The following is a 14,433-nucleotide window of genomic DNA, read 5'->3' as shown; positions in this document are numbered from 1 at the left end:
GCATGCAAGTCTTGACATTGCACCTATATCCTATATCTAGAGGCATACAGGTATTGACGTACCTATATCCTATGTAGATGAAAGATCACTTAAAAACCCCAATGATATATTGGCATCTATACGCTTTTCTGTGCTTGTTAACATGTGCTGTAGATGGCTTCTTACTGAAAATGGAGTTAGTTATTGTCCTATAAAATAAGTGTGCATAGGCAGATTCGACACAACTTTGGCATTGGGCTTGGTTTTTTTAAGCGCTTATCCTGGTGTTATACCACAAGTACGTTGTGTTTTAACAGTAATTTATCTAGCATACAAATATTGACATTGTGACTATATCCTATATCAAGAAGCATACAAGTATTCACATTCCACCTATATCCTATATCTAGAAACGAACATGTGTTGACATTGTACATATATCCTATATCAACAAAGCATACAGACCTGACATTGTACCTATATGCTATATCTAAAAGTGTGCGTCTTGACCTTGTATCAATATCATACATTTAAATATGTACATCTTGACCTTGTACCTTTATCTAGAAGTGTTGACACTTAGTAGTGACACTTAACCTATCTTGATAAAGACCAAACATTCATTGAAACGTAGGGAAAGCATCTTCCTTGTGACAGTAATTAACGTGATTAAGAATAGATGATAAACTTGGGTCAGATTTTCAATCCCCTTAAGATTGCTTCTTCAATCATAACTTCATATGTCATAGTTGCGGAAGTAGGCCATTCGGCTCTTCGAGTTTGCTCCACAATTCAATTCTGGTTGATCTATCTTTCCCTCTCAACCTCATTCACCTGCCTTCTCCCCATAATCCTTGACACTCTTACTAATCAAGTATCTCTCAATCTCCGCCTTAACAATACTCAAAGTCTTGGTCTCCACAGCCATCGGTGGCAATTAATTCCACAGATTCACCACCCACTGACCAAATAAATTCCTTCCCATCTCCTTTATAAATTGATTCTGACACTATGGCCCCTTGTCCTAGACTCTCCCACTAGTGGAAACATCCTCTCCACATTCACTCTATTCGCTATTCGGTAAGTTTCAATGAGATACCCTCTCATCCTTCTAAACTGTATCGGTGGTTTATCAGTACTGGCCGTGGTATGTCAGTACAGGGCATGGCGTGTCAGTACTGGGCTGGCGTATCAGTGCTGTATCAGTACTGGGCTGGCGTATCAGTGCTGTATCAGTACTGGGCTGCTATATCAATGCCAGGCGCGGTGTATCCGCCCCGGTATCCATCCCACCCCTCCCACCGCCACTCCGCGCTGTTCTCTCCCAGCCCTGCTGCCGGTCGCTGTGTGGACCCTCCTCTTCCCCCAGTGTGCCACTGGCAATATCTGAGCCCAGCGCTGGCTGCGGAGCGCAGGGCTGGCTGGCTGGCTGCTCATGTGCCACTCGAAGCGCCGCGCCTTCCACCACAAGCCGGTGAACTGCTTGGACACACGACAAACTTGCTTTCTTTCTTTACATTGAATCGAGCTACCTTGTGGCACGCTAACCTTAACTCGAACCAGAGCAGCGGGATAAGACAACTCCTTTCCGAGCGCAAGGAGGATTAAGTGAGTACTGTTGTACAGTCGTGTTAACATCACCACTGTTATTTATTAGGTCTGGTGAAATTTGACTAGTAATTTGATTTTGAAGCAGCCAAAACAAATGTAATTTGACCTGTTTCAGGTCAGTTTCTTGTGAATGTATTTCTGTGTTGCTTGCAGTCAGGGCTATTTTTCTTCTCTTGTTCAAGAAAGACTCCTGTTCCTCTCTGCGCGGACACCTCTGTTGGGAGAAGGTTTCCCTTCGCGTTGTTAGTTATATCTTCGCGACTGCATATTTAACCTGCGATTTGCAAACAAATTAAAAAATATATATAAAGTTGTGGATCTTTCCCCCTTTTTTTTCCCGGTGCAAAGAGCGGGGTTTAAAAAAAAGGTGGAAGGAATTTGAGCAAGCGAGACGGTCCGCTTGGTTTGGTGGAGTGTTCGGGGCCAGAGACTGCGGGTGTTTCTGTTTCAAATAACGGAATTGGTAGACGATTTTGGAGGAGAAAAAAAAAGAACTTGGTCTCTTGTGGGTTTAAAATGTGCCTGGTTTTAGTTGAGGTTTTTTTTTTTTAAAGCTGCCAACTTCATGAAACAGCACCATCGTCTGCCAAAGATTGTTCTTTGCATTTTCTCTCTCAGTTACTCCGCGACGAACACGGCGAGAGTGTCTACGCTCGGTCAGTTTGTGTCAGTTTCACCCCCCTCTCTCCAAGGCGGACTGAAATAATCGTTTGACAATCCAGTTGAGATGTAACGAGTAGACAATATTGTAGCTCGTAGAGATGTAACGACCTCTGCCGCATCTCGCTGGCATTCTCGCTCAAAACTTCAGTCATTCAATTTGAAACAACGTTTAAGACAGTCTATGGACACGAGGGACTGCAGATGCGGGTTTATATAAAACACACACACACACACACACACACACACACACACAAAGTGCTGGGGCGACTCAGCGGGTCAGGCAGCATCTCTGGAGAGACACGGATAGGCGACGTGTCGGGTCTGAAGAAGTGCTTCGATCCCCCTAACGTCGTATATCCATGTTCTCCAGAGATGCTGCCTGTCCCGCGGAATTACTCCGACACGGTGTCTTATTTTTGTAAAATAGACTCTTCAAGAGTCAAAAGTGATTCGCTGTCTTTTGGTGTAATGTCGTTTGGTGCCGAACAATGAAATGAACAATTTGCAGCAGTTTAACTAACAGACCTGTAAACGCAATACACACAATGATATAGTAATCAAGCATGCAATAAACTCATGTTCTAATTCCCCTTCTTGCATAACGCGCCATTATAAATTCCCCTTTTCCCATTATTGCATAACACTGCGGCTATGTGGATCGGAACCGTTTTGACGACCCCTTGGGTTAGGTGATGGGCTTGTTTTTTCAGAGATTATACGGACTGATGGACACAAATGAATTGCAGATGCAGGAATCGCGAGCAAAACGCAAAATGCTGGAGGAACTCAGCGGGTCAGGCAGCATCTGTGGAGGGAAATGGAGTCTGAAGAAGTGTCTCGACCCGAAACGTCACCTATTCCTTGTCTCCACAGATGCTGTCTGGCCCGCTGAGTTACTCCAGCGTTTTGTGTCCATCTTCAGTTTAAACCAGCACCTTCAGTTCCTTTCTCCACAAGCAACGTTTAGGGTCGGGACCCTGATACTAATCGGGAGTCCAAGGTGCGTTTCACCCCTCTATCCCAGGTGCCTGTACAAATCAAATGCTCGGAAAATCATCCAAAGCGCCCTTAAAACGAGTGAAGATATCGGTAATCCGCGGTGATAGCGCACTCCAGTTTAAAATCCCTCGCTATCTATCGCACTTGATTTTTACAAAATATTGTTCCCCCTTCCCAACTGTCTCGCTTGTCCCCCGCCAAAGGGGTTGTCTTTTCAATCAAACGTTTCATCTATTCCATTCAAAGATAACTTGACTTAACTTGTCACTGCAGTTTCATCTTTAAACGCAGAAAAATTGTCCTAAGCGTTTTAAGTGCATGCGGTAGGATTTAGACGCGTTTTGAAACACATAATAATATATATATAGTGTTGTAACTTCACATAACTTGCACAATGGTGTTGATGTTTAAACCCACGGCGCTAACATGACACATTTTGTGGATTTCAAACCGGCGGAAAATTTTATAGTGCCAGATATATCTTCCAGCAGCGTGCCGCTTGTTCTGTCGTGTAAGGAAGTTGTTGTTGGTCATATACAGTGGGAAGTGCACATGCTTCCCCTCCATCCCACCTCCCATCCCCAAATGTGCACCCCGTGTGTCGTGACTTTGCATCGCACCGTATCTGTCCGTCCAACACGGAACAAAATGCCAACGCTGGGATAAATCTTTTGATGGTGTGAATCTCTCCTCCGCATTGGCAAAGGCGACAGATATTTAAACTCTCAGTGGTGAAAGGAACCGTTGGAAAACTGATGCAAATCCCGATTGGAGGTGTCAAAATGCGCTGTCTGTGTACATCCGAACCAGCTTTGTTTACAACAAAAAATACAACTTGCATTTATGTAGCGCCTTTCCCCGCGGTCGCAACAAGTTCCAAAGCACGCGGCAGGGGTGCTATCCAACCCATCGGAAAGCGCAGAGGACAGACTTGGTCAAAGAGGCGGGTGTTAAAGGCTTTGGGCAGTTTTAAGAGAGGAATCCCAGAGTTTTTGGCAACTATAGGCAGGGCTCAGGGTGGTTGGGCTAATAATTCTTCATGAGGCACAAACTGGAGGGATAGAGGGACAGGGGCAAAGTTTAAAGGAGATGTGTGGGGCAACTTGTTTACTCTGAGGGTGATGAGTGCCTGGACCACGCTGCCAGGGTTGGTGAGTGCCTGGACCACGCTGCCAGGGTTGGTGAGTGCCTGGACCACGCTGCCAGGGTTGGTGGTTGACGGAGGTACGATAGCAGTATTTAAGAGGCTTTTGGCCAAGTATATGTATAAGCAGGGAATGGTGGTATATTGGATTGTGCGCAGGTGGATAAGAGATGGCCTTGGCATCATGCTGGGCACAGACATTGTGGGCCGAAGGGCCTGTTCTTGCGCTGCATTGTTCAATGTTCTATGTTCTGTCAGGGAGGGCCACAGAGGGCATGGTGGGACTAGGCAATAAGGATTTGGTGTAATATAACTGGGAGCCAGTGGCAGGGTAAATGGGAGTTAGAATGGGACCAGGGCGGTAGGGTTTTGTGTAGTTGCACATTTACAAAGAGGGGTGGGGGTTCACAGGCCACAGACCAGGACTGGATGGAAGGGCTAGAGGTGCAGGTACGATTGGGGATTTCAGCAGTAAGTGAGGAAGAATCTGACCCAGTCATAGATATAAAGGTGGAATATAAAGCATTCAGAACAACGGTGTGTCGATCAAGCCAAGGCTGAAGAAGGGGTTCGACCTGAAACAGGCACCAAGATTGCCTTAGACCATTGTTGGAGAAAGGGACAGGTGGAGAGGAAATCGAAATACGTCTATATTCTATTAGATAGAGTACAAGATTGTGAGAGGAATAGATAGGGTAAATGAACATTTTACCCGGGGAGGGGAATTGTATAGAGGACATAAGCTTGAAGGGAGGGGGGGGGTTTAATATGGTCCTGAGGGATAACATTTTTACACAATGGTGGTGGGTATAAGGAAAGAGCTGTCGCCGGAGATAGTTGAGCCAGGTATCATTATAAAGTTCACGAGACATTTGGCCAGGTACATGGATAGAATAGGTTTAAAAAGGTTATCTTCATAAGTTATAGAAGCAGAATTGGGCCATTTGACCCATCAAGTCTGCTCTGCCCTTCAATCATGGCTGATCTATCTTTCCCTCTCAATTCCATTCTCTTGCCTTTTCACATAACCCCTGACACCCATACAAATCAAGAATTTATCCATCTCTGCCTTAAAAATATCCATTGACGTGTCCACCACAGCCCTTTGTGGCAATGCGGTTATGGGCCAAACCAGGCAGGTGGGACTAGTGTAGATGAGATATGCTGGTCGACATGGGCAAGTTGGACCGAAGAGCCTGTTTCCATGCTGCATGACTCTAATGAAGGAACAGCAGTGGCTGTTCCTTCACTGTTCCCTGTGTTTATTCGAAGAAACCATTGCTCCCTCAGTATGGAATGTGTTAGGTGGCTGATAATGGGAGGATGTCAGTGGCCTGCACACCTTTAGTGCCCACTTCCATTGTGCCTTTAACGATGGATCAAGGAGCATCCCGTCAGGGGGAAGCCAAGGGGAGATCAATGTGTCACTAGATTAACAAACAAAGAACAAGATTTTGTGGAAACGAGGAGCTGCAGATGCTGATTTACAAAAAAAGACACTAAATGCTGGAGTAACTCGGCGGGAACGCAGCATACCTGGAGGACATGGAAAGGTGATGTGTTGGGTCAAGAATCCTCCACCTCAGACGAAGAAGGGTCTCGACCCTAAACGTCACCTATCCATGTTCTCCAGAGATGCTGCCTGACCTGCTGAGTTACTCCAGCACTTTGTGTCTATTTTTAAGCATGATATGTTTCTCGGGATATTGTCGTTCCTTGTCCTTTGAGCCCGTTGACAATTGTCGAGAGTGGGAGAGATGTATGTAGACAACCTGGTTTTAACATTTTCTGAACTACATTTGCGTCGCAGTGATTCCAAGTGATTAAAATGTTCGTAACTCCTACCATCTGATATAGAAGAAGGGCATTTGCTTGGGTTTCATTTCAGCTAGATGAGCGGTGGTGGGAACAGGTACTGTGGTCAACTCAGTCACAGCTTAGGGTCAGGCAGGGAGCATGGGGAGCGACCATCCACCTCTGTCACTACACACGGGTGAACAATTATAGTTTCTCACATTATTATCCCCTGCGTGATTCCTTCATTAGTGCTTTGACCTGGACTCGCACGCAAACCATTTAATACTTGATTTGCAGAGGATAATTCAATCGATCTCCAGTAGCATCACCAACTCGACGGTCAGTTGCAGAGAGATTTATGAGCTAGAGATCAACAGGGAAATTTACCTCAACATTTCACATTGCACAAATCATCGTGACAAACTCCAAGTCTGTGCTCTGCACATTTAAAATGGATGTTTAATTCACATTTTAAGATGTGGTTGTGTTTGTGTAACTGCGCTGTGTGTTTCCGTAAGCTTTTATTTGTCTTTGGTGACATCATTCCAAATCGGACACATTTTTCCAACTATGCAATCCTACTTTAGAAGGGAATATTGGCAAGAATTAGTTGCAAAGTCTAACGGAACTGCAATTTTTAATCTGCATATGTTTAAATGAAGCAACCCGTGCGTTTGCAAGATAGGTTGGTTAATGCTTAGTTAATCCCTCCCAATCTCTCTGTGCCCAAACGCAATTTGAACAATGTCCCAGTGTGGTTTCTAAACATTTTTAGTTGGCTTCTATTAACAGTAACAGGTTAGGAGGTTATTATTTTATGCAACCTATATAACAGTCAGGGCTACTGAGACTGGGTGGCCCAATTAATTGAACATTTAGTAAATTAGCAAATTCAGATATATAAAGAGGAGTTATTAATTTGGTTATATGAATACAGACTGCGCTTCTCGAGTGAAATCTGACACATTGCAGATAATTAACAATCACTCTGTGGCACATTGCCTTAATTTTCTATACTTAGCAAATACTCAAAGTGCTTCAAACATTTACCAACTTAATGTATAGGAAAGAACCTTTTCATTGATCAACTCAAGAAAGCCATTTATTTCAAAGGTTGGTGAAGTGTGTTTTGCTTTGGTTGGGACAGATGTACTTGGTATTGCTTTCTACACAATGAGTTAATTCCTGTTGCCTTCTTCAATCTGCCTTTTCCAGCCAATTAGGCAGAAAGGGTAAAAAAAATAATACTGAGAAAAATCAAGTCTTTTGACTATTTTCCTCATGTTTTGTTTCCACGAAGGAGAGACCTAAATGTTTTGAGATGAACAAAATTTTAAGTAAAAAGTAAAGACTGGCCTCTTTTATTCAGCAGCCTCGAGACTTCAATTCAGAATAAAGTTTTACAAGAGGCTTGGTCTACACAATAGAACCGAATATTGTGTCTGGGAATAATGGTGTGATTGATGATTCAACTATGGCCAGATGAAGCTGGATAAAGTAGTTGAGGCAGGTGCATTAACAACAATTGAAAGACATTTGAACAGGTATTTCGATAGGAAAGGTTTAGAGGATAGGCGTGAGGCAAACAAGACTAGATTGGATGGGGCATTTTGGTCGGCATGGATGAGTTGGATCAAAGGACCTGTTTGCGTGCTGTGTGATTCTACGGCTGCTTATGATGTAGAGCTGAACTAATGGCAAAGTCGACATGAAAGTTGAGGATAAAGGGTAGACAAATCCATTACTGGAGTCCATTGCGGCAATCCATTCTTATGGTGACATTCTTGTCTTGAATGTCTCTGCACAGTGCAGCACGTGGAATTGTACAGAAATTGTGTCAATATTTGTACAAAAATGCGCCAATTTTTGTCACTGCTCCCCCACCAGCAACACTAGAAAAATGCCTGACCTCTTTCCGACACTTTCCCCAACATTGTGCCCACTTCCCCAACATTAAACACCATGTGTATGTCAAGACATAAGCTTCCTTCTGTGAAACAATTGTCCATGCGATAGGCTTAAATGGCAAAATAGTTAACATAGAATGTAGAACAGTGCAGCACAGGAACTGGCCCTTCAGCCCACATTGTTCGTGCTGAACATGAAGCCAAGTTAAACTGATCTCATCTGCCTGTACATGATCCATATCGCTCTATTCCATGTGCCTTTCTAAATGCGTTTTAAGCACCACAATCGGATCTGCCTCCACCACCACCCCTGGCAATGTATTCCAGGCCCCCACCACTCTGTGTAACATACCTATAAAAAGCCTGGGGATTTTGAAATGTTTTTAAGTTATTCAATTTGTTTTAAATTTTTTTAATTCGTTTTTTACATAGCATATTTTACTTGTGTACCCTACACCATGGTATGAGTTGTCCCTGCATAGTCCTCTCCTGAGGTCAGCAGCTGAACAAAGGACTGACCTTTCTCCCGTAACAAGGCAGCAGTATCGTAGCAGGCAGTGGAATTGAATAGGACGATCGGTGGGTTAATTTAACAAAACTGAGATGAGACAAACGAGGAGAATAAATTAAACCAAAATTGTATCAGACAATGACTCACAACATACTTTCTTGTGCAAAAAAATATAATTGCTTTAACAGTAGCTGCAGGAGCCCTGCTGCTTTTGCCTTCTATTACTTATAAGCATTTAGATTTTTTTCCCCTGTATCATACAGAGCTGAAAAGCCATCATTCGCTTTCTTCTTGATTGATCAACGGAGGGTGTCATTGTCACTACTGTTTTCAATCTATAACAAGAATTAGTGGAGGGCAGGATGTAACAGAATATTATTGAGCAGGAACTTTAATAAAATATTACATATGAGATAATTATTTTTGCTTTGCATGCACACAGGTGAATGGACTTGGCCAAAACTAATCAATGGTCAATGGTTCCTTAATTATCACGAGTAGCAAGATACAGTGAAATTATTATTTTTTACATACAAGTCAGTACGATTATTGCCTTGCGTAAATACAATCCCAGATTAAGTACAGAATGTATAGAAACACCCACTGAGTCCATATGCAAGAGTCGCCAGGTTTTGGGGCCATTTTCAAAGTCCCCACTGCATAAAGGCCCGTGGCAGCCGTTGCCCCCATCTAGATTGCCACCATCCAGGGGGAACGTGCAAACACCACGCACAGCACCGGAGGTGGGGTTTGAACAGGGGTGTCTGGAGCTGTAAGGCAGTGGCTCTATCAGCTGTGTCACTCTTCAAGACAACGCTACCACTATTTCCAAGCACACAAAGCCGTAATATGTAAGGAAGTGAGTGACTGTTTTTGATCATATTGTTTAAATGGAAATATAATCTTCAACACCCCATATCACAACCCCAGCAAAAGTCATTTCTCTGTAAATAGGGATCAATAACTTTCATCTCTGTTCAAAAGAAATAGATAGATGCCATACTAAGTGGCCAGAATGACTTACTTCTGATATGACAGCACTCTCTTACTGCACCAGTTACCCAGTATAAACTATGGGTTCAGCTCCTGCAGTAGGAGGAGCATTCCCTTGTAATGGAACACCAAGAATTCTACCAATTGAGCCATGCTGATGCTACAAAATAATAAAAGGTATCTAGACTGGGGATGAAGCGTGGAAACAGGCCCTTTGGCCCACTGAGTCCACATCGACCAGCGATCACCATGTACACTAACACTACCCTACACACCAGGGAGAATTTACTGAAGCCAATTACCCAACAAACCTGAACGTCTTTGGAATGTGGGAGGAAATCCAGAGCAAACCCATGCTGTCACAGGGAGAACGTACAAACTCTGTGCAGACAGCACCCATAGTCAGGATCGAACCCGGATCTCTGGCGCTGTACAGCAGCAACTCTACCGCTGCGCCACTGTGCCATCCAAACGTCTTGTAGTTTGTAGTTTGTTTGTTTGTTTTTTGCACAAAGTCCGCGAGCATTGCCACTTTTCATTTCGCTGCACATCTCGTATGTGTATGTGACGAATAAACTTGACTTGACTTGTATCTCTAATCCTCCCTTGTAGTTTATAACACGATGCATTGCATGAGGCTACTTTCTCACAAATTCAGCTCTTGCAAAGAATTCTGATCACTTTTCTTCATTAGAATTCTCTGCAAGAATTTAATTAATCAGAAAGTATCCTCATGCTATTCTTCCTCTTTCAATTCCTCATGCTATAAACTACAATGGTGATTTAGAAGTGTGGGAGATTAGAAATACTTTTGTCGTAAGAAATGACTACGGATGATATTGCCACAGACTCTATTGTAGTTGAACCCAACAGTGCCAATGAGGTGTTTTAATGTTGCAAGGTGGCAGATATCTGAATTGCTATATCACATTCTTGATGTCAGATGTAGTTACCTTTCCTCATCAGTTCCTGTGGTAAATAATGATGTGATAAAGACCATTTAATCCAGGATGTTTGATGATCAAATAGTCTTAAAATCTTCCAGTAGTCATAGTAGTTGCAGCATGGAAGCATGCCCTTTGACCCAACTTGCCTGTCTGCGTTTGGCCCATATCCCTCTAAACTGGTCCTATCCATATACCTGTCTACATGTTTCTTAAACATAACAATAGTACCAGACTCAACTACTTCCTCTGGCAGCTCGTTCCATACACCCACTACCCTTTGTGTGATAAAGTTACCCCTCGGGTTCCTATTAAATATTTCACCCCTCACCTTTAACCTCTGTCCTCTGGTTCTCGATTCCCCTACTCTGGAAAGATACTCTGTGCATCTATCTGGGGGGGGGGGGTTCAATCTCCACCTCTGAAAATCAATATTAAAAACAAATGGCCCGTTGTTGTAATGAGGGAGTGAACATTACATATTGATGAAATATAAATATAGTCTTCAACACCTGGGGCAGCACAGTGTGCGTAGCGGTAGAATTGCTGCCTTAAAGCACCGGGTTCGAACCTGACTGCGGGTGCTGCTTGCACGGAGTTTCACGCTCTCTCGTTGACTGCGTGGGTTCTCTCCGGGTGCTCCGGTTTCCTCCCACATTCCAAGGACATGCAGGTTTGTAGTTTAATTGGCTTTGACAAAGATAGTAATTTGTCCCAAGTGTGTAGGATAGTGCAAGTGTACTGTGCTCGCTGGTCGGCTCTGTCTCGATGGGTCTATTTCCACGCTGTATCTCTAAACTAAACTTAACATTACAAGCACACTATGACTGAAATAAATCTTTCGCGGACCCCCCTAAACCTTCTTAATAATAATAATAATACATTTTATTTATGGGCGCCTTTCAAGAGTCTCAAGGACACCTTACAAAAAAAAAAACCCTTACCCTAACCCTACACCCTCTAGTTCTAGACATTTGTCCTGGGGGACAAGTTTCTGAACTATCTATGCCCCCCATAATTGTGAATGCCTCCATTAGGGCCACTCTCTATGTGGCCTTCTCCATTATAAGGAAATATAAGGACATAAGTTTAGTCGGGTGCATGGATAGGAAAAGTTTAGAGTGCGTATGGGGCTAACGTAACTGTGGACCTTAGTCGGCATGAACATATTGAGCTCAAGGGCCTGTTTCCATGTTGTATAAGTCTCTGACTGTGGATCTGATGCACCACAATGCTGAGACATATATTCTGCACTCCGTATCTTCCCCTTTGCTCCAGCTCTTGTACTTGAGTTTGACTTGATGATATTCATGGACTCGTATATCTGATCTATTTGGATAGCATGCAAAACGAAGATGGATAGGAAAGGTCTAGAGGGTGGTGAATCTGTGGCATTCATTGCCACAGACTGCAGTGGAGGCCAGGTCAATGGATATTTTAAGGTGGAGATTGACAGATTCTTGAATAGTAAGCTTGTCTGGGGTTATGGGGAGAAGGCAGGAGAATGGGGTTGAGAAGGAAAGATAGACCAGCCACGATTAAACGGTGGAGTAGACTTGATGGGCCAAATGGCCTAATTTTGCTCTAACTAATGAACATGAAAATGGATCAGATCAAATGGAAACCCACGCGGTCACAGGGAGAACAAACAAACGCCACACAGGCAGCTCCCGAGGTCAGGATCGAACCCCCTCCCCCGGGTCCCTGGCACTGCAAGGCAGCGGCTTCACCAGCTGCGCCACTGTGTGTCGCTCCTTACAAATCTTCACACTCGAAGAATGGTTATCCCTCTAACAAAGTGACATATTAAATATGTTGCAGAACCAGCACCCAGAGGCAAGGATTATGGATACACTGTCGAGAGTTTGAGGCAGCCGGGGTATTTATTGAAGGCATTAAAGAACCTACATTATAGATGATAACCATGAAACCCATTATTAAAGAAATCCTTTCATGTCCCTCAAAGAAGTAAATCGCGCTTTCTTTCGTGGTTAAAAAAAACTACACGCGACTGCAATATGTGGATAGATTAAAAATCAGTCCAGTGAACAAAGAGACAATAATTTCAATGTGGTGACTTGGTGTTGTTTTCCAGTTGGTATTTAATCTCTTGCGAAGGACCATAGACTTGTTATTTTTTTTAACCGAGAGTTTCATTGCCTCCCAGAATCAACTCCGAGCGCTCTACAAGCCAGCAGTTATTTTTATATGTGCTTGTTGTTATTTAATCTAAATTAGCAAACAGTAATGAGCTGGGTGTCAGGAGATCTATACTTGGGCAGAACATTTAAGAATAATGTTTTCGTAGAACTGGATGTGGCATGCAGTGTTCCAAAGTGAAATCAGAGATCTTTGTCAAAAGGGTTCTTTAAAAAAAAAAAAATATTTGTATGTAGCTGGTATTCCAGTTGGATGGAATATTACCGTGAGTCCGCAGATTAAATGGTACCAAACAAAATGCATTACCTTCGCTGCAGTTAAAATTGAAACCAATGCATAAGAATAGTTCCTAGCAATGAAAAAGGAAGATGGATTTATGATTTATTTCTATAAGGGCAGCAGGGTGACGTAGCTGGTAAAGCTGCTGCCACGCAGCGCTAGGGACCTGGATTTGATGCTGATGTTTGGTGCTGTCTGTGCGGAGTTTGCACGTTCTCCCTATTGTTGCGTGGGCTTCCTCCGGTTGCTCTGGTTTCCTCCCACACCCCGAATACGTGCGGTTAACAGGCCTCTGTAAATTGCCCCAAGTGTGTAGGGAGTGGATGCGAAAAGATGGGATAACATAGAACTAGTGTGAATGGGCGACTGATGTAAGCCCTGTTTTTGGGCTGTATCTTTGGAAATTCTCACTAGAGAATGCCTGAAATACTCAGCACACGTACACTAATACCCTGCGATCATCCGTACACTAGCTCTTTCCTACACGTTCGGATCAATTTCCAGAAGCCAATTAATCTACAAGCTTGTTGTTCAAGAAGGAACTGCAGATGCTGGAAGATCTGCACCTTTTGTGTACCTTTAACCTACAAGCTTGCATGTCTTTGGAGTGTGGGAGGAAACTGGAACAGCCGGAGAAAACCCACACGGTCACAGGGAGAACGTGCAAACTCCGAACAGACATCACCCGTGGTCCTCCAATGGTGGCTTCTTGATCTTCCACATATTTATTGATTACAAACCTCAACTGCCCTAAGCTCTAGAATTCATTCATTAAATCCTTTCCTTTCACTGTTTCATTAAAGGCATTGTGTAAAACCTATCTCTAGAGAAACAAATATAAAAAGAAGGAAATGTTGCATTTTACGAGGATGTTGCCGGACTCGATGGTCTGAGTTATAGGGAAAGATTGAGCATGCTGGGGCTCCGTTTCTTGGAGTGCAGGAGGATGAGGTGTGATCAGAGATGTGTATAAAATCATGAGAGGAATAGATCGGGTAGACAGAGTCTCTTGCCCAGAGAAGGGGAATCAAGAACCAGTGGACATAGGATTAAGATGAAGGGAGAAAGATTTAATAGAAATCTGAGGTGTAACTTTTACACACAACGGGAGGTGGGTGTAGTTATTGAGCTGGTAGTTGAGGCAGGAACTACTGTAACATTTAAGAAACGATTGGACAGGTACATGGATAGGACAGGTTTATGGACCAAACGCAGGCAGGTGGGACTAGTGTGGGTGGGGTATGTTAGTTGGTGTGGTCAAGTTGGGCTGAAGGGGCTGTTTCCACACTCTAAGACTCTAGTACCCAATTACCTTATCTGTAAAAGAGGTCACTGAAGCAACAATGTGTAATAACATTGTTCTCCTTATGTAAGAAAGGATGTTAATACTTTGGAAGCAGACCAGAGGCCCCTGGAATGGGTTTGAAGTCCGGAGGAAAGGTTAGA

General features: G+C 43.5%; 1 protein-coding gene across 2 annotated transcripts in view; it reads left to right on the top strand.

Moving 5' to 3' along the window:
- Positions 1 to 1,347: 1,347 nt before the first annotated feature.
- camkv (CaM kinase like vesicle associated) overlaps positions 1,348 to 14,433 on the top strand; it is a 101,320-nt gene continuing 88,234 nt past the window's right edge. For both annotated transcript variants that reach the window (XM_033037065.1, XM_033037064.1), the window contains exon 1: positions 1,348 to 1,587. The gene's annotated coding sequence lies outside the window, so the exon portion shown is untranslated. The remainder of the gene's footprint in view (positions 1,588 to 14,433) is intronic.

The sequence above is a fragment of the Amblyraja radiata genome, chromosome 18 (genome assembly GCF_010909765.2).
Source record: "Amblyraja radiata isolate CabotCenter1 chromosome 18, sAmbRad1.1.pri, whole genome shotgun sequence".
Classification (NCBI taxonomy): domain Eukaryota; kingdom Metazoa; phylum Chordata; class Chondrichthyes; order Rajiformes; family Rajidae; genus Amblyraja; species Amblyraja radiata.
The sequence above is the reverse complement of the archived record's forward strand: the minus strand, read 5'-3'. Positions and strand labels throughout refer to the sequence as shown.